The 19,122-nt window shown below is 36.5% G+C and overlaps 1 long non-coding RNA gene across 1 annotated transcript in view; it reads right to left on the bottom strand.

Annotated features, from left to right (window-relative positions):
* LOC129145348 (uncharacterized) overlaps positions 1–19,122 on the bottom strand; it is a 514,917-nt gene that overhangs the window by 373,153 nt on the left and 122,642 nt on the right. The window contains exon 2 of the long non-coding RNA XR_008550848.1: positions 534–737. This is a non-coding gene — a long non-coding RNA (uncharacterized LOC129145348). The remainder of the gene's footprint in view (positions 1–533; positions 738–19,122) is intronic.

The following is a 19,122-nucleotide window of genomic DNA, read 5'->3' as shown; positions in this document are numbered from 1 at the left end:
GTTATTGTGTGATGTTAGCAACTTAAAATAAAGTTTCTTAGATGCAAAGCGAAGTCCTCCTAGGTTATTTTTCTACACCACTTTCCTCAATTAAGAAAAGGCATTTGTAGTCACTTTCAAAAGTCTCTGGCAGTACTCAGATCAGAACAGAGCCAGACAGAAAGCAGACGTTCAATAAATTCTAACAGGCATCTCAGGCTCATGAGCCTCCAAACTGCCCCCTGCCCTGAAGCTGAATTCCACCTAGACTGAGCAAAAACTTATAATCCCTGTAGGTAAGAGTCCCAGATATCTCCATTAATCTCCAGGGTGAACTCCTCACACAATTTAATTTTAACCCAGTGTAACATTCAGCCATGAAACAGAATTGTTAGGATGCAGAGATGTAGAGGTGCTGAAATTTGAGAAGAGCCATATTCATTAGAAAACAAATCATTTTCTTCATAGCTTAATGCAGGTTCCGGCGGACCTGACATAGGCATGAAACCAAAAATCCATACGGTGGTAACAAGAGTCTGCACAGTTGTACTCACCATCTGGGTGGATGTTCCTTCTCTCCAGTTGAGAGGCCTTTTCACAGGTGACTCCTGGAACTGCTTCCATGGCTTCAGCAGAACCCAGAAGTGGTGTGACAAGGAGTGGGCCCTGAAGGGAAGCCGCGCCACCAGACTGAGCTCAGCAGCAGTTCCCAACTCCTCAGCAGGGCAGTCGGCACACATGCAGCTTGTTTAATTTTCCTGTTAGAGAAATATAAGCACATGGTCATGATTGTGGTGCTTGTTTACGTTCCCCATTCCTTAGACTTGTTTTTTTTTTTTTTTTCTGAAGTGTTTTTTTTTTTTTCAAAATAACATTGCATTGAACATATAAGCTTCAGGTGTTCAAACTTGAGACTTAACATATGCACATACTACATTAAGGCCACTGTTAAAAGGGCAAATCTTTTGACTTATTTCATTTATACTGGGTAGTGTCAATTATGTGAGGAAGAGAAACAAAATAAAGGGTCTGATTAAAAAAAAAATAATAAGCCCTAGACCTGACGAACTGAAGCTACCAGAGGTGGAGGGGGAAAGGCAGGTGAGGAGGGGGTGCCATGGACTATGGTGAGGCTAAGGGAGCTATAGGGTAAGTGAAGTAATCAGGCTGTGTATGCCATTGGCCTCTGACTTTCACCTGTGGTCTTGATTGTGTTGCTGCAGAAGGTTGTTGGGAGCGTGGGCACTGGACACACATGCCTGATTGTGGCGTATGGGTGTGCACACATGTGCAAAGGTACACACCTGAGCCTAGAGCTAGGCTAAAAGCAGCAGTTACTAGAGGACAAGAAGCGTGACTACAGAAGGGGTGAGACCACTGGACAATGTGAGAGAGAGACAATGCCAGGAAGAGGTGCCAGAGGGGAAAAAAGCCATAGACTGGCTGGGGTGGGAGGCTTGCCAGCCTCCAGACCCCCGACACCCTGCCCTCACTGTACCTCGCTGCCCCACTACAGGGTCCATGGTGGAGTGTGTGGTGTGGTCAAGACATCTGAAGAGGTATGATCTTATATCTCTAAATCACAGACAGTGCTGAAACCAATGTTACCTCAGTAAAATAAATGAAAAAGAGAAAGTCTAAATCTAAGAAGCCATATCCCATCTCCCAGTTTAGCCTTCTTTCAATGTAGGCTTTTCTTGACTCCAGTTGTGCTTCTTCTGCTTTGCCAGTGAGGCCCTTTCTTTGTGCCTCAGCGAGTTCCTCCACACAACAGATTGTAGTTTTAGGATATAGGCTATTTTGTGGGGTTCAAGGTGGTGGAACATGGCCTTGTCTTTCCTTACGCTGCAGCCCTCTTACCAGGCTCGGTGCCAGGAGAGCTCACTCCTGTCTTCCACCTCTCTTGCCTTTTTGGCAGCAACCCGATTCCATCTGGTTTTCATGGCAGTAGCGGCACGAAGGGCATAGTGCAGGTTTTCTATGATTCCAGCAGACGGGTGAAGGAGGAATCCTGGAGATCTCGGTGGCTTTTGTAGGCTTTTATTGGGATCTACCAGGCACATGGCAGGGAGAGGGGCAGAGGGGCTGGGGGGCCTCCCAGCCCTAGCAAGTCTTCACTCTTTCTGGGCTCCCTGGCATACCCCGCAGCCATGTCTTCTCTGCTCCTTTCATGGTTCTGCTTCTCTGCTCTGTGGGTGTCCCTGTGACGCTCCCCTTATAAGCCCAGTCTCAGCCCAGATGAATCCCATCTACCTAGGCCCACACCCTACTCCAGGTGCCCGCCATCAGGCATGCATTCAGGACCACGAGGATCCATCATCAATCCTGATGGCGGGAGGGCAGAAGAGCCTGAAAAAATCACTTACCCTACAATGGCCTACATTAAAAAAAAAAAAAAAAAAAAGAACAAGAGAAATGAATTTTCAAGCTGCAATTGTGTGGATCCCCAAAATGCCTCTCTCCCTCTATTCTGAATTTATAAAACCAACAAAAAACAACCACAAACCCAACATAGAAGCAAGCATTAGCTTATGTGACCAGAGGGCACCAAGGTATTAATCAGGTTCACGTATATATGACCTTGTGTACCTCCGCCAGGAACCCCAGTTTCCTTGTCCAACCACCTTTGATACAGCCATTCTGTGAGTGTCCTATTCCCCACCATGAGTCCATGAGTAACTTCTAACTTTACAAATAAGAAAATAAAGTCTGCACTGTTAAATGATTTACCCAAATTCACACTATTTAAAAATGAACTGTTATGTGATAAATAAATAATTATGTTTAAGTTTGGTTTATAGAAAATATCCAAGTTGAGAATGGTGTAATAAAATTGAAATGTATTGGAATCTCTGAATCTGCCTGCACTGAGAAACACACACACACACACACACTCATATCCATACACATTTTACTTCAAAGTGCAGGCAAGAATTCCTTTTGATCAAGTCAATGGATCATGACTTTGAAAAACAGTCCATTTTCAGTGCCAAAGGGATGGGCTAGTTTCCTGGCCATGACTGACTCCTAGAAGACAGACATTAATTTATATAAGCTCTGAAACTTGAATAAATTCTACCTTATCTCTGGCAAACTTTATGAAATGTTTCTCAGGAAACTTCAGGAAGGAACGCAGAGCAGGCAGATTCAGAGATTCCAATACATTTCAATATTATTACACCATTCTCAACTTGGATATTTTCTATAAACCAAACTTAAACATAATTATATCACATAACAGTTCATTTTTAAATAGTGTGAATTTGGGTAAATTATTTAACAGTGCAGACTTTATTTTCTTATTTGTAAAATTAGAAGTTACTCATGGACTCATGGTGGGGAATAGGAAACTCACAGAATGGCTGTATCAAAGGTGGTTGGACAAGGAACCTGGGGTTCCTGGCGGAGGTACACAAGGTCATATATACGTGAACCTGATTAATACCTTGGTGCCCTCTGGTCACATAAGCTAATGCTTGCTTCTATGTTGGGTTTGTGGTTGTTTTTTGTTGGTTTTATAAATTCAGAATAGAGGGAGAGAGGCATTTTGGGGATCCACACAATTGCAGCTTGAAAATCATTTCTTTTGGGCCTCCCCGGTGGCGCAGCGGTTGAGCGCTGGGTTGCAAAGCTGCCCGCAGCCTCTGCAGCGCCGGTTCGATCCCCGGCTGCTCCCCGGCCACCAGAGGAGGGTCCCACATGGCGCGCAGACCTCTCCTGCCGCCCGCTGCTCCCCTCAGCAGTGTCCTTCGGTCCTTCTGCCTGCTCTGCTCCCCGCTCTGGCTCTGGTGAATTCTCTCACCCTCCGGTGCTTCTGACTGTACCCAGTGCTTGTATAAATAAATAAATAAATCTTTAAAAAAAAAAAAAAAGGAAAATCATTTCTTTTTCTCTTGTTCTTTTTTTTTAAATGTAGGCCATCATAGGGTGTAGGGTAAAGAAAATATCAGGCTTTTCTGCCCTTCCGCCATCAGGATAGATGATGGATCCTTGTCCTGAATGCATGCCTGACAGCGGGCACCTGGAATAGGGTGTGGGCATAGGTAGATGGGATTCAGCTGAGTTAAGACTGTGCTTTTTTTAAGGGCGGTGTCGTGGGGACGCCAGCAGCAGCAGAAGCAGCAGCAGCAGAAGTAGCAGCAGTAGAAGCCGAAGCAGAAGCCGAAAGAGAAGCCGAGAAGCAGCAGAACAAACGCTAGAGAGCCCAGATAGAGTGAAGACTTGGGGGCTGGGAGGCCTCCCAGCCCCTCAGCTAGCACCCCTGCCTGCCATATGCCTGGTGAACCCCAAATAAAAAACCTGCAAAAACTACTGAGGACTCTGACTCCTCCTTTACCCGGTCTGCATGGGATCAGAAAACCTGCACTGTGGTCCAGTTCTGCCTTTACATAGGGTAAGTGATTTTTCAGGCTCTTCTGCCCTCCCGCCATTAAGATTGATGATGGATCCTTGAGGTCCTGAGTGCATGCCTGATGGCGGGCACCTGGAATAGGGTTTGGACATAGGTAGATGGGATTCACCTGGGCTAAGACTGGGCTTTTAGGGGTGGCGTCATGAGGATGCCAGTATAAGCCAAAAGAGAAGCCAAGAAAGAAGCAGCAGAAGCCGAGAGAGAAGCAGAGCACGCCGGAGAGCCCAGAGTGAAGACTTGCTGGGGGCTGGAAGGCCTACCATCCTCCTGGCCCCCCAGCACCCTTGCCTGCTGTGTACCGGGTAAATCCCAATAAAAGACCTGCAAAAAACCACTGAAGACTCTGACTCCTCCTTTACCTGGTCTGCTGGATCAGAAAACCTGCACCGTGTCCATTCCTGACTCTACACAAGATAATACTGAACTCTGACTCACTGTATCCAAGGAGATTTAAACAAAACGATTTCTCCCAAAATGATGTCTATAATTTTCATCTGAAAGTATTGCTGCTTAGTCATACAACTTTTTTCTGAAAATCTAATTTTCAACTTTAAAGGATAAGGATTCATGCTGAGTGTTGGTATAAACTGAGGAAAGACTTGGCATGTGGAGGAGATATCGTTCAAAGCAATGGTAGCTTTACCGTAGACAGATAGGCAATTAGAACACATTTAGGCACTTAGCAGTAGGAAGGCTTTGGATGGCAGGTGAAACAATCACCAGATCAGTATGTAACAGGCAGAAGGATGTGCCCAGATTTAATATATTTAAAGACAAGTGCACTGATAAGTAACAGGTTTTAGTAGTTTGAATTGTGACTTCTGAGTGTTTATAGTTGGATCAGACAGCAGAAACCAATTGGAAAGGTAAACACAACTGGTCCTGGACCTCCTGCCATGTGGAGGAGGATTCAGTAGCTGAAAACTGTGCCCAGAGATATGGGAAAAATGGAGAAAACATCTAAAACAAAGGTAAAAGGAGAAGCCTACAAGGAACAAGCCAAGGGAAAGGACTTGGGTTTGGAATTTGAGTCCAGATCTGGCCCAGCATGTGGGCTGACTTGATGAGCCACTTCATTCGGGTCTTGTCAAATACTTAGCATTAGTATTATTAGTATTAGCAGCTAGTTAGTATTCACTACCTTTATACTTCCATCCCTGCTGCTTAAAATAGCAATGAGCTGCCTACACAAATTAAGAGTACATTTGTAAGCTATAAAGGGTTTATGTTTTCATCATAGATGTTGTTAGAATTTAAGTGATTTCAAAGGACTATATACACGTGTATGTGTGTGTATTTATATGTATATATAAATATATAATTTTAATACCCACAATTAGAGGAGCAGTTAGTGGAAGGAGGAAATTTCCAAGAACTGGGGGAGGGAAGAATATTTTTCCACAGATTTTGAATTCTAAACATTCCAAAAATTTTAAATGCTTTTTCTTCATGCTATTGTTATTTTCCTACAGCAGGGACCATCTTCCTCTTCATATCTGTGCTTACTATCTTTCTTGTTTCTAAGTTCTACTTCTAAAAAATACTATTTATATTTGTGTTTGACTTGTCATCCCAGAAAGAGGAAGTCTCATATGCTACCACTTTCTTCTCAAGTCTCTATATGAAATGACAAGATACTATGTAGAAAGAAAACCCTTTCCCAGTACATTTATTAAAATCATACATATCTTGTGCTTCTTTGATTTTTTGTCTATAAAAAAGTTACACAGGGCCTCCCCAGTGGCGCAGCAATTGAGCGCTGGGTTGCGAAGCTGCCCGCAGTCTCTGCAGCGCCGGTTCGATCCCCGGCTGCTCCCCAGCCACAGGAGTAGGGTCCCACATGGCGCGCAGACCTCTCCTGCCGCCCTGCTGCTCCCTTCAGCAGTGTACTTCGTCAATCTGCCTGTTCTGTTCCCCGCTCTGGTGAATTCCCTCACCCTCCTGCACTTCTGATGGTACCCAGTGCTTATATAAATAAATCTTTTAAAAAATTACACATATGCATACAAATATTTATATACATATAAGTGACATATAATTATTTTATATATTTACATGTATTTCCATGCATTGTGTTTATTAAATATAAATCTAATTTATAACTTAGGTGAAGTGATCTTAAAACATTTATAGTCAGATGCACTTATTTTTCTTTACACAGAAGAACAGCTGTAGGAACAAGAGCTTATAAAGTTTTACTATTCTTCAGCATGCTTTCAAAGTTACCAATTTCCAAATACAGCTTACCTTTTACACTGATATCTGACAACTACCAATTATGCCCAAATAGTATGTGTTGGCACTCAACCAGGACAGGTTCACACATTGAAGAATGAAAGCTCAGGAAAAGCGAGCACTTGGCCCTCTTAAAAAACAGTTTGTGTCAGTCTGTTAAAAACTTTTCTCCAATATTTTACAACACAATATGTTCCATCATAAAGCACAAGGGCTGCCTCTGCGGATCTTTCATCATCTCTCCGTGTATTCACAGATACATGGACTTGGGAAATATGTACAATCTATCATAATTTTATAAGGTTTTAAGTAGATAAATTTAATATTACTTGGGATGAAAACCGAAATGATAGCCTTGATTCTTTTTAATTAAACTATTAAAATTCAGATTATATTTTAATGTAAATCATGAGAGATAAACTTTAAACCCCAATGTAAATGAGCAAATAGAAACCCAAACCTGTAAAATATATGATTCCCTGTTTATACAGCTGGGAAAAAATAAAAATACTTTTGAGACAGATAAGGCAGAAAATGTGGCAAGAGCTCCATAAAAAGCAGCTCTTTACTATTGTAAAATTTTTCAGAAAATGTGAACTCCAAAGTGAAAAAAATCAAATTACAAGAATAATGATATTTTAAAGTGTGATGCCCTTTTTAATGGGACATTCATGTGCATCATCCTCACTGCTTAGCAGTAGTCTTGAAATCATTGATCTGAATTCCTTATGTGGAATCCTGGTTCCTAGCTCAGAAAGGAACAGAACTTATTCCCAGAATATTGTATTTATCTAACCTATTGGCAGAGCTGCCTGAAGGACTAAAGTAATATACTCATCTCTTTTCTGCTGAAGTCTTAGAACTTCATCTTAATTTTGATGCAAAATTAAAAATAACATTTCAAAGCTACAATTTTTTTCACTAAATTAAGTTTTGACTGTTCTAACATAGTGAGCATGAAAGTTCTATGAAATATATATCACATATGATGAAATTTTTAATTTTTTAATCATTTAAATTAAAAAAGTTGATTTTCCTGTTCTTTCTTCAAGCTGGTCTATATAGCTCCAGGAAGGAGAAGTTTATTGTCAGTTTTTTTCCTCAACCACTTGTGCTGACTTATCGCCACAGGCACTACAGTCCCAAATCCTCTGTGCCACTTGCCTATTAGTACTTCTTAGAAGGATTGATTTACAGCGATGACAGATTAGTCACTTGGAATGATTGAACAGAATTTTTGCTGTAGGGGAAGGAGACGTGGCAGGAAAGACCTTATCATTATAAACATTCAAATGACTTATATAAGGATGGACATTTACAGTGCTTATTTTTCAGTATATCTTCTTTTTTATTTCAAGTGACTCATTCTTAGGGGAAGTAGGTAATAAAGACTTGTTAATCTTTATAGATAAATGGAGGTCAGGTATGATCATGTTTAGAAATGTAATTAATTAAATAAGGAGAAAATTATTTTCTGGTATGTTCTTTGTACCATAATTGAAGAACCCAGGGGAAAAAATGTTGAGCACTAAATTGATAATTTACTCAAAATCTAAAACCAAAATTTATTTCTTAAGTAGCATTACAGACACTTGGGGCATGTTTAATATTGTTTAATTTTCGTTAATTAGAACATAACTATCTTCACGCTCATCTTAATTGGTAAGGATAAAGAATTAAGTTATTAAGTATATATTACTACATTGCTTCCAGCTCCCTTAATAAAATTTGAAGATAATAAATGATGTAATCATGCCCTACTTATAATATGTGATAATTTATTTTCAAAACACCGAGTATAGAAGACGATGTCAGCAAAATGTATATTAAGTAGCTCCTTCAAACTATCATCCATCCACATGGAGAACTGCAGAAACTGCCAAAATCAAGTTTTTCAAAACTTTAGGAAACAGTCAAAGATTTATATCATCCAAGCTAATGATGAACCAAGTAAAAGACAAAGAGAACTTAAAATGGCAGGGCTTTTTTTAAGGATTTATTTATTATTTATTCATGCATACAAGGACGGGAGTGTAGGCCAGAGGTGCAGGGTGAGAGGAATCTCCAGAGACAGAGTGGGGAGTGGAACAGGTAGATCTACTGAAACATACTACTGAGGGGAGCAGTGCGTGAGACAGGAGAGGTCTGCTGCACCATGTGGGTCACCTCCCTGGCTAGGGATCAAACTCATGCTGGAATGGCTGGCGATAGCTTGATAGCACTAAGAATTTAACCCCTGTGCCACTAGGGAGGCACTGGCAGGAAAATTTTATGGTGCTTTTATATGCCCTTATCCCATCATCCTCACTGCTCAGCAGTAGTTTTAAAATCATTGATATGAATTCCTAGTGTGTAATCCTTGCTCCTAGTTCTGTAAGGAACAGAACTTATTCCCAAAATGTTGTGTTTATCTATCTAGCCTATTGGCAGAGCTGCCTGAAGGACTAAAGTAATACATTCATCTCTTTCCACCTGAATGAACTCCACTCAAGGTATTAAAATGGCAGATATTTTCAGAAAACATTTTAAAGTGAATGAAAACCCCACAACCTAGTAAGGTTAATATTGTAGAGGCGTATAATAGACCATTTAAAGCACAGGAGAAAAATTTGGACAGTTTCTTTGGAAATTCTATTCAAAACAATGCAGCAGTATAAGGAAATAGAAGACATCCAAATTAGCAAGGAAAAATTAAAACTATATCTATAAATTATGATATGATCATATATGTAAAAAATCTACATATAAGCCGATTAAGGCTAATAAACAAATTCAGAAAATTTTCCAGGTACAAGGTCTATACACAAGAATCAGTTGTGTTCCTACATACAATTAATGCATAAAGGAAAACTAAGAAAGCACTTTAACCTATAATACAGTCAAAGAATAAAATACTTGGATTACATTTACTAAGAAGGTGAAAGACTTGTACACTGAAAAATACAAAATGTTACTGAAAGACATTAAAGAAGACAGAAATAAATGGAAAGATGCCCCTGTTCATGAATTACAAGACCTAATATTGTTAAGATGTCAATATACCCCCAAGTGATCTACAGCTTCAATCAATCCCTGCAAAAACTACAATGGCCTTTTTTGCAGAGACAGAAAAACCAATCCTCACATTCTCATTGCATTTCTAGGGACCTTGGCTAGCCCAAACAAACTTGAGAAAGAACAAAAAGCATCACACATCCTAATTCAAAACTTACTACAAAATCACAGTCATCAAAATAGTGTGATACTGGCCTATGTATAGACATATATGGAAATGGAAAAACTGTAAACCGTGTATGTAAATTGGTTCAGTTGCATTGGAAATTAGTTGTATGTATCTGTCCTCCAACATATTCCACTCCTGCGTATTCACACCAAGTAATTGAAAACAGGTACTCAAACAAGCAAACATGCATGTATGTTCAGAGTAGTACTATTTACAATAATCCAAGTATCTATCAACAGATTACTGTTTAAGTAATATGTGGTATATACAGAAATGGAATATTATTCACTCATGACAAACACTGAAATTCTGATATATCTGCTACAATGTGAATGAACCTGAAAATGTTATTTCAATTGAGAGAAGCCCACTTAAAAAGTCAGAATTAGATAGGGGGTGGTGATTATACAACGTTGTGAATATACTATTTGCCACTGAATTGTTCACCTAAACTAATTTTATGTTATGTGGATATTTTAATTCAAGATTGGGAAAAGAATAGCACTTGATCCTAACCCAACTCATCAGCTATTTTCACAGACTTTGAAACTAAAAAAGGTTTTACAATTTTGAATGGTTGAAAAAATTTAAAAAATATATGAAACTCCATTGAAAACTCAAGTTTGATTTCAACTTCATTTACCTTAAAACTTTTCTACTGTCCATTCTTTAGGTATTAAAAAAAGACAAGAAAAACCTTCCCTTTCTAGATGAATCTGTGTCTGCCATCTTCTGAAGAAAATGTTGCATCAATTGGACCCAATAGAGATGACAAGTATAGTGGAAGAAAGGCATTGAAGATTTGGGTTCTAATTGTAGTTCTGACATATATTAGAAGTGTGACATCAGACAAAATAAAACAAAAGGAAATACTAGCAGTATTTCCACACTATTGTGCAAGTTAAGGATGAGATATACAAAATTCGTGTCACTTACTAGACACATTGAAAATTTTCATTCATGAATGGAACAGGTAATTTTTTTCTTCTAGATTTTAAAAGCAACTTCCTAAGTGGCTTTCAGAGTGATAGATAAAGTCATGCTAATTCATTTTTAAAATAAAAAATAGTCCCTATGTTTATAGCAGCACTATTTACAATAGCTAAGCTTTGGAAACAACCCAAATGCCCAAAAATAGATAACTGGATCAAGAAGATGTGGTGCATATACACCAGGGAATATTACTCAGCATTCAAAAAAGATAAACACATGGGATTTGCAGCAACATGGATGGAGCTGGAAGGGCTCATGCTCAGCGAAATAAGCCAGAAAGAAAAAGAAAATTTCCGGTTGGTCTCACTCATAGCAGGAATCTAGAAAACTTAAATAAGGGACCAGGAAAAAGAATAACTATAAGAAAGAAAATATCAAAATCAACAAACAACTATGAACAAGAGACACTTTATGGGGGGTGGGGGGTGGGGAAAGGAGGGCTTGGGGTCAAAATAAGGGGGTTGTAATTGTATGGGGGATATAAAAATAAAATTTAAATAAAAAATATATAATGTAAAAAAAATGAAGTTAAAGATAACAGTTGAAAATAAAATAAAATAAAATAAAAAATAGATTTAATTTTTAAAGCAGTTTTAGGCTCACAGCAAAATTGAACAGAAAGTATAGAGTTCCCATATACCTCTACTCACCCACATATTCTTTTTTACATCATAAAATTGAAATATTTCAATAATTATTGAAAAATTAATTTTAGCTTTCTTTTATGATAGAGGCCCCTATTCTTTGTCTACCACCCTATATCTCAATATCACTTATCCATGAACAATTTCAAAATGAGAGTGAGAATGTTTTGCTTGGTGGTTAGACATTTAGGACTCATTATTGTCTCTCTGTCTTTAAAGATCATTTCTCGATGGGAGTGCATTAATTCACTTAATCATCAACAAGGTATTTTGTTTTATTTTATTCCCCGTATGCACAGGTTTGCAGAAGTTGTGGGAAAATAAAAGAAACCTGTGTTTTTGTTGTTTTTGATATTACCTTGAGTTACTTGCTTGTGAAATCTATATGTAATATTGAGTTCTTGGACCCTACAGTTAGTCTCTGTCTACCAGGCCTTTGGGAGGTGACTAATACATTTTCTTAGAAAACTCCTGGACTTGTTGCAATTTTGATATAATGTTGGTCTTGTCACAACCATGCATTTCTCTATTCTAATCCACTCTCTGATTCTTATACGTTCTTGGCCAAATTTGACTCCACCAAGTGTCACATCCATCCTCACCATCATCATAAGCAATCATCAACATCATTGTGTCAACATATGTAAAATCTAATATTTAATTATAACATGTATATATATAAAACACGATATATAATGATATATGTTATGATATAATGATATAATAATATAATATATAATGATATAATGATATATAATGAAAACATGTATATATATATTTTTAAATCATGCTAAAATAGTTGATGGGGAGGAAGGATTTAAATCCAGTTTTAGTTTAAGATATACAGGTGGCCTAAATAATTTAAATCACTCTAACAAAAATTATTTGTTTTAATAGTAGTAGCTTCTTTATCTTGTTGCAACATTTTTTGATTTTTATTACATTGATTAGAAGGGAAGAAGTTCAACTGCTTTTTTTGTAGACTGTATATTGTTTTGTTTTGATTTTTCATTTTATCTTGATCTAGTTCAGGATTCCTCAACTATGAACTATTAATATTTTGGGCAATATCACTTCTTATTTTATTCTGAGGCAGAGCCAAGTCTGTGCATTGTGGGATATTTAGCTTTACCCCTGGCCTCTGTCCCCTGAATTCTCTGTCTAAAATGTTCACTCTCAGTTATGACACCCTGAAATGTCTCAAGGCACTGCTAAATGTCCCTAGAAGAATGAATAATTCCCAGTTGAAAATAACTAGTATAATGTATTGTTTTGTATGCCCAATTGGTACCCAGTCAGTACCTTCAATGAGTTTGACTTTATGACTGAACTTGGTAAGTTCCATCATTTACAAAGTTCCAAGATAATTTTTGGCACAGGCATGATCTAAGTATAATTTTTTTTTAATTTTAATTTTTCTGATTTTTTAGTATTTTTTAAATTTTTATTTTTAATCCCTGATAGTTGCCCTCTGCTCCATCTTGAATATTGACTATGTTCAGATATATCAAATATTAGAAATGGAAAATCCCTGAATTCTTCTACTAAAAATAACTCATCCTACTAATAAAAAATAAAAATTTATAAATCCATAGAAATCCAAAAAAGTTTAGTTGATTATTTTAAGGTTTCATAGCTAACTTAAGACTTAGCTGGCCCTGAAACCTGTCTACACACTATGAATATATTTTATTCAATACTGAGACTTTGGACTACTGTTACTTTGAATTGATATTTTTCAACATTTGTTGTGTTATGTATTAGTTATTAACATTTCTCTCTTGATAATTTTACTTAAAATTAGTAAGCAATTCTCTCTAATGCAAAGCAAATATTTCTTTCTCATCTGAAATATCATAGTTTCTGAGATAAACATAGTATGACTTCAGAGCCCATTTTTTTCTATTACATGTGTGACAAAATGAAATTTCAAATTAAATAATTCATAAGCTATACTTTTATATTTTATTCATTTGGAAAGAGATTATAATAATTAAAACTAAACCACAAATAATTGAACCATGATGACTTGCTAATGACCTCATCTTATGGCTCTAATGGTTTTGTGCATAAAATGCACACTCCAAATCATTATTATACATGGAAGCTTTAACTTTTAAGTTTTGTATTCATGGAATCACATCAAAATAGATGTCAATACTTGCACTGCATTCATGTACTTGGATTTCGTCTTTTCTCCAAAACTGAGTCACTTAAAATCCAAGCTATCAATATAGAGATTGAAGTCTCTGATAAGTAAAAACAGAGATGTGTCTTGAGAACAGTATGATCTTCCTATGTCTACAGCACAATAATCGTGTGCTGTCTGTAATTACTGACAATTATGGCCTATGGAGCAAAGGGACTGAAAATACTTCTTATTAGACTTAATGCAAATAGAAGATCAATCAAATCATGTCTGATATTTGGACTTCACCTGATTTTGGAAGATGCAGAATACTTTTATTTTCCTATGAACTCTCTTTTTAATGACAGAGATATGATGGAGTTCTCGTTCAACTATCATTTCTTAGACTTCATCAAAGCTCTAATTTCTCTATTTTTTGTCATCAATTCAGAAAAATTAGTTTGTTCTAGCTCAATTTTGAATTATATATTTATTCTATAAAGACAGGAACAGGGATCTGTGATGATGACACGAAACAGTCTACAAATAGTTGTATTACATAGCTCCTGACTAATGATGATGTTATATCCCAGTCAATTCATTGTAAGTTAAAAATATTAAGGAGTAAAAGCATTTAACAAACCTAAGCAACTGAATATTATAGCTCAGTATAGCTGGGAAAGATCAGCTAAGACAATGTCTGTTTTACACTGAAGTGTTGAATGGCTTACGCAACGTAATGTGGTACTAAAAGTGGAAAGCAGACATGATGGGAAGCAAAACGATGTCCAAAAATCGCTGGCAACACAGTACACTGTAGATTATTGATAAATCACCCTTGTGATTGCAAGTCTGATTGGGAGTTATAGTTCATTCTGTAATTCAGCATTGTGAGAGAGCATCATACACATATTGCTATCTGGGGAAAAGATGAAAATTCAAACTTTGAAGTACAGTTTTTATTGTTTAAGTATCACTTTTGCACCATCCTAAAGTAAAGAAACTACAAGTTGGCAAGTTGGGCCGGTAGAAGACAAAGACCATCTATATACAGTTATCATTGACATCAGTAACCTGCAAGTTTTGAAAGATAAAGTGGTGATGAAAAGCTTAGAAAAAAGAAAAAAAGAAGAGTTAAAGTTATATTGTCACTAAACTATTTTAAAATATATAAGGGGAAATGTAGCATCTATTTTCAATATCCAAAAGAAGACTTGATAACCCTTGCAGAAAAAAGATGGTATCTTTCAGTGGGTATTTGTTGATCAATCAGACAGGAACATTGCAAAATGAAGAATATATGAAAATATATTTATTCAAAAACATGATTTTTATTCAATAAAAATGGAAAAAGCAACAATTTGGAGTTGAATGTCTGTAGAACATCCTTGGACAATAAGGTGGAGAGGGGATGAGAAAGAAAAGTTCAGATATGGTGGATATTTACTAAACTAGTAAGTGACCTAATTTTAGCTCACAAGTTTTGATAAAGAGAGGATGGATAGAAAATGGACAATGGGCATTTTCTAATATGGAAATTTTGCTAAGAGGAAATATGCTTGCTGGTATCTTCATGGAAGATGACTATTATTTTAATCAGTGTAAGAACTGATGACTTCATTAGGTCCTACAGTTTCTCAAAACTCCATGAGTGACTTTAATATCATATCTCAGATATTCCTTTCCATTGGAAGGTACTAATAGTACCACAATTTTACAGCAGAGGATAATGAGGCTCAGGGACAGTGAATGATTCCTAAAATCTCACAAAGGCTAGTTAGAGGCACAGTTGGGATTCAGGGTTTTATTTCTTTTTTCTAGCACACTACACTGAAACAATCCCTTTTAAGACCAGTAATTATAAGAAAGAGCTTCCATACAAGGCATATTTGAGAAGGATCTTAAATGATGAATATTCTTTTTCTCAGACTAAATGAGTGTAAGGTCATCTGAAAAAGGAGTGAAGAAGATAAATTAACTTGGAGTTGTAAATGATTAAGGTATATTTAAGGGATGACAAGCTGTCAAATGTATAGGGAGACAGGAGTGCAAAGTACATGGCATAGTCTTTCAAATAAATGATAAGGAAAGTTTAAGGAAGACTAGAGTGAGTTTTATATAACATGATGAGAAATTGGTAGAAGCCTTTAGAAATTAAGGAAGCATAAAATATACCTCGACCGGGTCTCCTCTGGTGGCCCAGTGGGTTGAGTGCAGCACTGTGACGCTGTCCGCAGCCTCCGCAGCACTGGTTCGATCCAGGCCAGCTGGTGAAGGTCCCACATGGTGGCAGACCTCTCTTGTCTCCCCTGCTGCTCCCCTCAGCAGTGTATTTCATCAGTCTGGCTGTTCTGTTCCCTGCTCTGTCTCTGGTGAATCCTCTCACCCTCCCACGCATCTGGCCTGTACCCCAGTTCTTCTATAAATAAATATATCATTTTAAAAAAAAGAATATATTAAAAAAAATGTACTTCCACCATCTTCTCACCCTCCCCAATATATAACTGTGTTTCCAGTGGTTATATTAGATTGTTTAGAAACAGGTCGGAGACAAAGAAATGGTTCTTTTAAGAAGCAGCAAAAGCAATTTGCACAATTCACATTTGAGGAGTTCTTCACCTGAAAAGCAGCACGTTATCTGTAGAGCAACAACAGCAGGTAGACAGTCATTGTTAGCAGCGAAGTGACTGAATTTCCAAAGGGACATTCAGGCTATGCTACTTAATGAAATATGCATCTGATTTAAATTAGAAGCATTTATGCAACCTCAATTTGTACTGGTTATTTTGACATAAAGTCTGAAGAAGAGATTTGAGGTTATAGTTTTGAAAATTAGAGGGAGATAATAGAGAAAACCTAAAACAATTTCCTGCAAGCTATGAAAACATGAAACAGTAGTATCTGGAGATATTATAAAAAGTATTTCTAATAAGTAATACATTAATATCTAAAGATGGGAAGAAAGGTTTCCAACTGATACTCAGCTTTTAATTCAGCAACATGTAAAGTTAGACCAGAGTTGGAAAATAGCTGAGAAAAATAACCATAACAAACAGGAAACTCAAGAGTAAATAAGACTTGAGGATGCCACCAGTTACCCCTTTCTGGGAAACAAGAAAAGGAAAATCAATAGTGCACACTTGGTGTTGAATAGTGTTAATCACCTGATTCAGTGTCTTAGAAACAGGACCTTCACACATTAAAAAAAAAAAAAAAAAAGATCTAGAAATTTCAATAACCATACTTTCTATTTACTACTTTCCATTTCCTGATCTGAGATGGAGAATGAGGGGAAGAGAATTTTTGTCAAAGGAGGTAAGGATTTTAAGTATCATAAGTGCCAAAATTCACTTATTTTAAGCTTGTTTATCCACCAAACAGTAGACATAATTATGGCTTTTCATGTAGAAAATACCTATCATTGGCTAATATGTCTGTTTGGATCTATTTACATTTATTATTATTATTATTATTATTATTATTATTCAAGTTTTTATTCCTTTTCACATAACTTTTATAAGTATTAACATTGAATAAAAATAGCTAGTCAAAAATGTTCAAGAAGCAAAGGAATTTAACTTCTACCACCTAGATGTTAAAAGCAAATGGGAGAATAGAGGTATAAAATCAAATAGGTTAAGATGTGTTAAGTCATTTGAACAATTCTATGCAATCTTCCTTAGACACATAGTTTCTATAACTTCATATGACTGATTACATGTAAATATAACATTACAGCTACCACCTTAAGAATTGCAAATATGTCAAGAATTACATTTTTTATTTCCTTGCTACTTTTATTTTTCAAGAGAACAATGATTTTGGTTTTTTCTAGCTAGTATTTTTGTGGTTTTCCTTTAAGCTAACTTTTTCATAATATTATATCAAATGTGTTTTCATTTAAATAGCACCATATAGCATTTAGGAAGTTAGAGAGTGATTAGGCCATTGTCCAGGTTCTCTATGATTTACTCCATCCCCCAATTACTATAGAAGAAACACAGGGCTCTGTGAACCAACTATTAAAAATGATATGGATGTTGCTGAAATGTGCCTTAGGCAACATGTTATGAATGATAGGAAGTGTTTTGTTCATTTATTTCTTTTCATGTTTTGTAAATGTAGTTTTTAAACATAAGAAAACCAGACTTCTGTGGGAACTGAAGTAATTGTAGCTATCTGGTGCTTGAGCCCTTTCATGACTTATTTTGAAATATATATACAGAGTGATATAGCATTGTATACAATGCTCCAGGGAAGAAGATCAGACATAATATCAATTCAAGAACACAAAGTAAAATAATGTCCACATCTCTGCTATCTTGAAGCTATAGTAATTTACCACAGGGTTGATTATCTATTTTTGTTTTCTTAAAATTCAATAACACCAATGAAAAAGTAGTCAACATTTATTGAATGTATGGTTCTACTCATGGTTATTTGATTCTTATTAGAACTGCAACTCTAAGTTTATTTTTGCAATTTTCAAAGTGTAATTAATGTTTTGTTCTTACTGTATATACATACATAACTTCCCTATTCCACTTGAGGACTTGAAAACAGTACAGTGGAAAAAGTAATAAAAATAGTAAAACATCAGATATTTTATTACCATCTACACTTCAAGGGACCAAGGGTCCTCCATTGAGGGGGGCACAGGAGAAACACAAAGTGAGACTGGAATTCTATTTTTTCCAGAAAATAAGGAAACACACATCAGTGAGAATTTGTCCAAAATGTGCCAAGAAGATCTTCCCTACTGGTCGAGATGTGGCAATGGAGAACAGATCAATAAAAGAATGATAAAATATATGAATCAATGGCTTTCAAGATATCTACCATCCATCAACAAGGGACAGTGATCTCTGAAAGATGGGATAGAACCACACACCAGGATTTGTAGAGGAGGGGAAAAGCAAAAATAATTAAAAGAGCATCTGTGAACTGTGGGTCTACCTAAAACAACTGAATGCTTAACTAAATGTAAGGAGGAAGAGAACACCAGCAGAGAAATATTTGAAAAAATGTTGGCTGAAATTTTTCCTAATTTGATGAAAACAATGAACTCAGATCCTAAAACCTTATTAAAATCCAAGCATAATATGCCTAGTGAAAACATACCAAAGCACAGCAGAATTGCTCAAATGCAGTAGACAAGATAAAATCTTAAGGGCAGTCACAGAAAATGGCACATTATTAGGGAGGAACGAGATAAGGATATTGGTAAACGTTCAATGGAAATAAAGTAAGAAGATAATTGAATAACATATTTAAATTAGGTGTAGAAAAATTTGTCAACCTAAAATTTTATATCAAGTGAAAAAACAGCTCTCATATTTGAAGATAAAATGAAGATTTTTCTCAAGATCACAAAAACTGAAAGAATTAATCCCAAGGGATTCACATTCTAGAAATGTTATGGAAATTCAGTCTGAAGGGAAATAATACCAGATGGAAATCTGGGTTTGTACAAAGGAAATAAAGATACCAGAAATGAGGGTTAAATGGG

This window comes from Talpa occidentalis, unplaced genomic scaffold, assembly GCF_014898055.3.
Source record: "Talpa occidentalis isolate TD23 unplaced genomic scaffold, MPIMG_talOcc4v2.1, whole genome shotgun sequence".
NCBI classification, from domain to species: Eukaryota; Metazoa; Chordata; class Mammalia; order Eulipotyphla; family Talpidae; genus Talpa; species Talpa occidentalis.
Note: the sequence above shows the minus strand (reverse complement) of the source record. Positions and strands in the feature narration are given on the sequence as shown.